Source organism: Danio rerio, chromosome 5 (assembly GCF_052040795.2).
Source record: "Danio rerio strain M-AB ecotype USA chromosome 5, GRCz13ab, whole genome shotgun sequence".
Taxonomy (NCBI): domain Eukaryota; kingdom Metazoa; phylum Chordata; class Actinopteri; order Cypriniformes; family Danionidae; genus Danio; species Danio rerio.
In genome coordinates, this window is record NC_141025.1 from 20,898,661 (window position 1) to 20,907,589 (window position 8,929).

At 39.2% G+C, this 8,929-nt stretch overlaps 1 long non-coding RNA gene across 1 annotated transcript; it reads right to left on the bottom strand.

Annotated features, from left to right (window-relative positions):
• Positions 1 to 4,282: 4,282 nt before the first annotated feature.
• Positions 4,283 to 5,820, bottom strand: si:dkey-234h16.7. The gene is given in 2 exon segments (NR_170198.1): positions 4,283 to 5,469; positions 5,669 to 5,820. It is a non-coding gene; the product is annotated as a si:dkey-234h16.7 (long non-coding RNA).
• Between the last annotated feature and the right edge of the window lie 3,109 nt (positions 5,821 to 8,929).

An 8,929-nucleotide genomic window follows, 5' to 3' on the forward strand; every position in this document is an offset into this window, starting at 1 on the left:
AATTCAATCATGACTTAACATTAAAGCAGCGATAATAATTTTTTTTTTTATCAATATGTACCCTTCTTGGGTTCTCGGAAGCTATGGAAATTAAAAATGTAAAACAGGAAATACTTTAGGACCGTTGTTATTGTTTACGTCCCTCAAAACGGTCTAGCTATTGAGATTATTGTTACCAAGTAAGCCGACAGATGGCACTGTTTGGATGCTTACCGATTTATTTCTGAGCGCTTTTTATATAATAACGGTTTCCAAAAACTATTCATTTATTACAGTATTGTGTGGTTTTGTTTTTCTTTCCCACAGTCACACATACAGTATAGACTTTATTGTTATAATATTCTAAAAGGAGAGCATTATCATTCTTACTTTCGGGTTAGAGGAAATGTAAGCATGTTTATTTCACAGGCACATACAGTATGTAACAAAGAAGGTTGTTTATTCCTATAAACATGCTTTTATTCCCCCATTGAGAACAAATTTAGTGAACGGTTGTCTGGGCATCTGAAGAGCCGTGTGTTGGCAGAGGAATGTTAGCTGTGGTTTGAGGCGAATTGCAGTCTTCAGGAATGAAGTTAGATCCTTACAAGTGGAATTGAAGAAAACATTCATGGAGTGTCAAATTGCATCAAACATTAAAACAGAACTTTTTGGATATTTCTGCATTTACCTCTTTTATTATTTAAATTAGACACAGTGCATGAAAGTTCTCTACACTTCACCGGCCACTTTATTTAGGTACATGACTAGTACCGGGTTGGACCCACTTTTGCCTTCAGAACTGCCTTAATCCTTCGTAGCATAGATTCAATAGCGTACTGGAAATATTCATCCGAGATTTTGGTCCATATTGACTCAATAGCGTCACACTACAGGATTTGTCGGCTGCACATCTATGATGCGAATCTCCCTTTCCACCACATGCTAAAGGTGCTCTACTGGATTGAGATCTGCTGACTGTGGAGGCCATTTGAGTACAGGGAACTCATTGTCATGTTCAAGAAACCAGTCTGAGATGATTTGCGCTTTATGATATGGCATGTTATGCTGCCGAAAGTAGCCATCAGAAGATGGGTACACTGTGCTCATAAAGGGATGGACATGGTCAGCAACAATTCTCAGGTAGGCTGTGGCGTTGACATGATGCTCATTTGGTACAAATGGACTCAAAGTGTGTCAAGAAAATATCCCCCACACCATTACAACAGCACAAGCCTAAACCGTTGATACAAGGCAGGATAGATCCATGCTTTGTTGTTGACACTAAATTCTGACCCTACCATCTGAATGTTGCAGCAGAAATTAAGACTCAACAGACCAGACAAAGTTTTTCCAATCTTCTATTGTCCAATTTTGGTAAGCCTGTGCAAATTTTAAAGCCTCAGTTTCCTTTTCTTTAGCTGACAGGAGTGGCATCTGGTGTGGTCTTCTGCTGATGTAGCCCATCTGCCTCAAGGTTGGATGTGTTGTGCGTTCAGAGATGCTCTTCTGCATACCTCAGTTGTAACGAGTTGTTATTTGAGTTACTGTTGCCTTTCTTTCAGCTGGAACCAGTCTGGCCATTCTCCTCTGATCTCTGCCATCAACAAGGCATTTGCACCCACAGAACTGCCGCTCACTGGATATTTTCTCTTTTTTGGACCATTCTCTGTAAACCCTAGAGATGGTTGTGCATGAAAATCCCAGTAGATCAGCAGTTTCTGCAATACTCCGAGCAGCTTGTCTGACACCAACAACCATGCCACATTTAAAGTCACTTAAATCACCTTTCTTCTCCATTCTGATGCTTGGTTTGTTCTGCAACACATCGTCTTGACCATGTCTACATGCCTAAATGCATTGAGTTGCTCTCATGTGATTGGCCGATTAAAAATTTGCTTGTTGCATTTACGTTCAAAAAGCCATGCATTTATGTGCAATTGTGGTATTAGTCCATTAAAGATACCAAGCAGCATCGACGTGTAAAATTTTTATGTTAAGTTTAACAGTTTTTGTTTAAAAATAAGATTTGACTTTTTTTTTTTTTTACCACAAAACATAAATTAATTCTTTCATATTTTTACAAACCTCGTGAAGTTTCTTTATAAACTCCCATTTGAAAAAAATAATATAAAGTTTACGGAATAGAATAAATTAATTCTTATTTTATTTTAATATATTGACAAACTCTGCTTCTCTCCGTTTTATTCATTTTAAAGACGTCCAGAATGGGGTCTGCTTTAATATCCTTTTCAAATCAGTGTGATAATATAAATAAAGTAGCCTGATTACATTACATCAATTAATGTGTTTTCTAATGTTGGAATATCTAGCCATTTCCATGCGTGTTCAATAAGAAAAGGTCTGGAGAGGGTTTTCTTCAATGCCAAAAATCGTAACAATTTATTGGATACAAATGAATAATTCCATGACAGAGCTCTGTTACGTTACCCCAATGCAATACAAGAATTACATTCAGGAGGTTCGCAACTAACATACATTTCCTGACTCCAGCATATATACACAACTGATATTAACAGGTGGAGTTTTGGTGTAACGTCATTTGTCAGTCATTGTTCAGTCCTCCATTGGCCGCACCTTCAACATACTTCCTCTTTTTCTATGAATTCTGTGCACAACAACAAAGCATACATCTTTCTGTGTTCTGTGTTCAGTTTTAACACCTCTCTTCAGACAGGAAGTTTCTGCAGAGCTGAATTTAATTTTGGACCCGCATCTATCTACTTCTGCAAAAATGCTAATTAGTATGCACAGCACTCACACACAACATTAGAAGTTCAGTTAATATATGACCCTTACATGACCAATACAAATAATCGTTAGATTAAAAGAAAAAGAGACAAAAATAATAAAAAAATGATTCCTATTTTCCAACACTAACTACAGTTTTAATTATTTAATAATCATCTCTACATGTACTGTTTGTTCAAAGCGAGTTTTTTTTTTTGATAAACTGCTAAATTTGAAACGTGACATTGGTTTTATATACAAACTGGCTGACTGTTTTGGCTTGTAACCACATGTAATTTTCTGTACATTATCAGCTAAAAATGTCTCCCAGCAGCTGATCAGCTTTAATAGCATGCCTTTATGTCAGTTAACATGATGACAGAATGTGTATCAGAAAGATCTCGAGTCACCTGACATAAAAACAGAAAGATCCTGAATGTAGTGTTGTTTTAAAAGCCTTTAATTATTTGTGCAGGAAATTGTTTCCTTCACTTATTTGAGTTGCTTGACTTAATCAGCTCAAGTGTCTTGTGCTACATCCGCCAATTAGTCGAAGCAACTTTCTGTTAACCATTTCATTGACTTCAGCTCAGCAGGTACTTTTTTTGTTCACCTGCAAAAAAAATGCAGGAGCAGGGGAATAATAATAATGGTAGACCTAATAACTTTTTTTTTTTTTTTACCTGAGCAGATGCAGGTCTTATTACCTGTGACTGGATTAGAACTATATCTACCTATGAGAACTATAAATGCACACAGGGACTTGTGAGATTGAGAAGAGGACAGGGAAATAAGAAAGTGAAATAGTACTGATATGTAGTGTGAATGTCTAAATCTGTGGTCACCAAACTTGTTCCTGGAGGGTTGGTGTCCTGCAGATTTTAGCTCCAACCCTAATCAAACACACCTGAACAAGCTAACCAAGGTCTTACTAGGTATACTTGAATCATCCAAGCAGGTGTGTTGAGGCAAGTTGGAACTAAACCCTGCAGGGACACCGGCCCTCCAAGACTGAGATTGGTGACCCCTGCTCTAAACAGTGCTAAAATGATTTATTACATTTGGTTTATGTAATCAGATACTATACAAGATATTCACATTAGGATGGCCACAGAAATGGCAAGTAGAAATATGATGATGTTAAGAGTTCATCTAACAAAACACGATTGTTAAAATTGAATAAAAAAACATTTTGGCAACACGGTACCTCAGCAAGGAGGTCGCTGGTTCGAGTCCCAGCTGGGTCAGTTGGCATTTCTGTGTGTAGTTTGAATGTTCCCCCTGTGTTCCCTCCAGATTTCTCCCTCAAGCAAAGAGATGGGGTATAGGTGAAATGAATAAACTAAACTGGCCATATGTGTGTGTATGAAAGTGTATGAGTGTTTCCCAGTATTGGGTTGCAGCTGGAAGGACATCCGCTGTGTAAAACATTTGCTGGATAAGTTGGCGATTCATTCCACTGAGGCGACCCCTTATAAAGGAACTAAGCTGAAGGAAAATGAATGACTGAATGAAAAACCGATTTCACTGCACATTCGATTCGTACAGATTGAGGTTTCGATTTTCATTTATTAGTTTAGACATGTCAAAACCATTCAGATAAACTTAATAAAATAAATACAATATAATCACATAAAAATATATAAATAGTATCAAATCATACATAAAAAAAATCACACTGTAAACAATTTAATAGCTTAGCAGCAGATATATACACTAGATATCTCATAGGGACTCTGAGCATGCGTCAATACCGTCGCCATATTGGTACAGTGCTCCCAGGACAAAAGTCATTCAACCGCACCAGTCAAGACTAAAGCCAATCTGAAGATGCTGGACTTTTGCACTGTGTACAGGTGTAGTAACAAGCAAACAAAACATAAAATTAAATTGGAAAGATTTCATTTTTTATTATTTTGTATGTTAAAAACTTTTGTGTAGTGTTATTGATGACACTTACTGCACTGAAAAACCAGCTAAATCCTAGGCGTATGATAGTTTTGTTGAATAAAATCAGCATACAATGTAAATAAAATATGAGAACAAGACACTGTGGTGCTAGAAACTTGTATTATTGTCGGCTAAGTGAAGTAATGGCTGTTTTTGAAGTAATCTATAAGGCTGCCTAACATAACAGTGCCTGCACAATGTGCATACTGTCCACCATAAATCATGACCAGTCCTCTACTGCACCTTGGTCCCACATTCGTTTCAAAGGAGCTCTACCCTGTACTAAAATAGCAGCTCTATTAACACATTCCTTCAATACAACATAAATAGTAGGCGACATCTAATGTAAACATCTATGGCTGCAAATAATCAAACAATCCTAAACATGTTTAAAATAGTGATTCAGTTTAAAAACTTAAATTATAATGTTTAACTTTACAGTTAAAGTTCTACTCTCGTTTGATTGGATTTTATGATTTGAGGACTCCGTTTCTAATTGTATTTTGAATATTCATTTGGTCGAGCTGACGTTGATTCGTAACCTTCCAATAGTAACCCTGCATCCATAATATTTAGTAGTTCGTGTTGACGTTGCGCTGTTTGTGTCCAATAGCGAAAGCTTGGCTCATTAATATTCAGAATCAGGCCTTCGCCATAGTAATGTTCAACTCCAGGCGTCTTGAATCCACATTGGGCCAGTCAGTCACCTGCGTCGGAGAGGTTTGTAGACACATACTGCCATACCAATCATGAACAACAACAGTGTAGACAGAACACTTAGAAGAAGAACTGCGGGAGATAAAATAAACAAATCAAATACTGACTATTTTCAAATGAAACGTAGTATTATTACGATATATTTTTTTAACTGAGAGTCTAAAATTAGCATGTAGCCTACAGCATGTAGCGTTATCATGGCAGGTTCTCCTTTTGTAGATGTGACAGGCCTTGACAGGTTTATTGTCGGGTGCGACATTAAATTCCTTACCCAGATTTTGCCTCAGCAGAATTTCATAAGGTCTGGCGTTCACTTTAGACTCTCCCAGCTGAGCACTCCCAGACTGGAAAAGCGTTATGCAGAAAGCGGTGAGGGAGATCAGGCGTGCTGCTGACATTGTGGCGAAACGGCGAGTAGGATGCAATACAATCAGTCTTGAGTCCGTCCACACGTATATACGGCTCTGTGAGGTCCTAACGCCGTCAGTTAACCGGCATCACATCCCTGTGCAGGGCCTCTGCTATCCTTATCAATTATGCACAAGGGCGGATTTAGTAATTTGGGGGCCCTAAGCAATTTCAGATATGAGGCCCTAGCATAATTTCAAAATAAACTGTTTGTTAAAAAGTAAAAAGTGTGTGTGTGTATATATAAAACTGTGTTGCCTTAAAGCAAAGAGGTCGCTGGTTTGAGTCCTGGATAAATCAGGGACTAAGCCAAAGTATAGTGATTCATTATAAATTTGTATGTTTGATAAAGTGATAGTTCGCTCCAAATAATTTGTTGCTCACTATTTACTCACACTAAAGTGGTTTTAAATGTTTTTGAATTTATTTCTTCCATCAAAACTAAAAACAAGATATTTTGATGTTATAGGGAAAACAGTCATTGATATCCATAATTGTAACATCAAGTCAGTGGCTGCTTTTCCCTCCAACATTTTTCAGTATATCTACATGTTTGTTTGACAGATAGAAACCCAAACAGGATTGGAACAAGTGGAGAGTTAGTACATGATGACAGCAATTTTAATTTTGGGTCAACTATTGCTTTAAATTATTAATAATAATAACAACAACAACAACAAAGACCATTAATAAAGCCAAAGGGAATGCTCAATTATTTATATTAAATATACCCTGATATTTTTCAGGTGACCGCATATTTAACCTACAACAACAGGTCACAATTTCATAACAGTAATAATTTGAGCTATATTATTTTTTTAAAATTTATGTCTAATAAATGAATCCATTGTGCGCGACGCAGTGACGGTTTTAGTGCTGTCGCCTCACAGCAAGAAGGTCACTGGTTTGAGCCTCTGCTGGGTTGGCGTTTCTGTGTGGAGTTTGCATGTTCTCCCAGCGTTCACGTGGGTTTCCTCCGGGTGCTCCGGTTTCCCCCACTGTCCAAAGACATGCGGCCAAGGTGACTTGGGTAGGCTAAATTGTCCATAGTGTTTGTGTGTGAATCAATGAGTGTGTATGGATGTTTCCCAGAGATGGGTTGCAGCTGGAAGGGCATCCGCTGCATAAAACATGTGCTGGATAAGTTGATGGTTCATTCCGCTGTGGCGACCCCAAATTAATAGAGGCACTAAGCCGAAAAGAAAATGAATGAATGAATCCATTATTAGTATTTTAATCACCTGTTAGTGAACTTTAGTTTGCTAAACCTTTGTTTAAATGTCCTCATGGCCTCAACTTCACCTTATACGAAATCCTGTTGTTGCAGGTCACATGCAGTCTGTCACTCGCTACAGCCTTTTCCACGCAACTCTTGGTCTTTCATTTTGGTAATTAACAGAAGAGGACAGAGCCTGCAGGCCTTTTGTTAGGCTCCTCTGTAGTTGAATCTGTGGTCCACCTCTCCTCCAGTCGCCTGCACTGAAGCCTTTGATCCATTCTGCGGCCTCTGCTAAAAGTGGCTGAATGAGGAATAGCATTATCTTTTCTCTATTCTCTCACCCTATACCTGAAACTGGCACAACTGAGCGCCGTTTCCCAGAGCTGTGATTGGTGGCGATTGAAGATCTGGTCTTTAATAAAACATCTCATTTAAATGCCTGACACAATGCTGTTCTCTTGGCCCTTGTGTGTCTACAGATGCTGGATACTGCAGCTTAATGCAAATCAACATGTTAATTAAAGAGCAACTGTGCAAGGCTGTTCACACGAAGAGAGTGACGGTGCGAATCACACACCAGTCCATATTCAATGGACGGATGGAGGGATTGATTGATTAAATACAGTGCATCCGGAAAGTATTCGTAGTGCTTGACTTTTTCCACATTTTTTTTATGTTACAGCCTTATTCCAAAATGGAATAAATTAATTTATTTCCACAAAATTTTACACACAATACCCCATAATGACAATGTGACAAAAGATTTTTTAAAACTGTTGCAAATTAAAAACAGATTTAAAAAAACCTGTAAAATCACATGTACATAAGTATTCACAGCCTTTGCCATGAAGCTCTATTCCTGTTTCCACTGTTCATTCTTGAGATGTTTCAGCAGCTTAATTGGAGTTCACCTGTGGTAAATTTAGTTGATTGGACATGATTTGAAAAGGCATACACCTGTCTACATAAGGTCCCAGTGTTGACAGTGCATGTCAAAGCACAAACCAAGCATGAAGACAAAGGAAGTGTCTGTAGACCTTCGAGACAGGATTGTCTTGAGGCACAAGGCTGGGAAAGGTTACAGAAAAATTTCTGCTTTTGTGAAAGTTTCAATGAGCACAGCGGCCTCCATCATCTGTAAGTGGACGATGTTTGGACCCACCAGGTCTCTTCTTAGAGCTGGCCGGCCATCCAAGCTGAGTGATCGGGGAAGAAGGGCCTTAGTCCGGGAGGTGATCAATAACTCGATGGTCACTCTGTCTGAGCTCCAGCATTTCTCTGTGGAGAGAGGAGAACCTTACAGAAGGACAACCATCTGCAGCAATCCAACAATCAGGCCTGTATGGTAGAGTGGCCAGAAGGCACATATCAGCCCGCCTGGAATTTGCCAAAAGGCATCTGAAGGAGTCTCAATCCATAAGAAACAAAATTCTCTGGTCTGATGAGACTAAAATTGAACTCTATGGAGTGAATGCCAGGCATCACATTAGGAGAAAACCAGGCACCGCTCATCACCAGGCTAATACCATCCCTACAGTGAAGCATGGTGGTGGCAGCATCATGCTGTGGGGATGTTTTTCAGCAGCAGGAACTGGAAGACAGGTCAGGATAGAGGGAAAGATGAATGCAGCAATGTACAGGAGAGGGTGCTCGCTGCAGAGTCATTTGAGGAGAGCTGAGCTCCAGCGAGGGGGAGCATGAGCTGTCGCTCCTCCTGTAAGCTGTTTTAATGCGTACACCAACCCCACCCCTAACCCTACCCCCAGTGACATCACTCGTAGAAGAAGTGCAAAAAAGGTGGAGCTCAAGCTTAAGCTCCCCCTCGCTGGAGCTCAGCTCTCCTCAAATGGCTCTGCAGCGAGCACCACTTGATGTACAGAGACATCCTGAATGGAAACCTGCTTC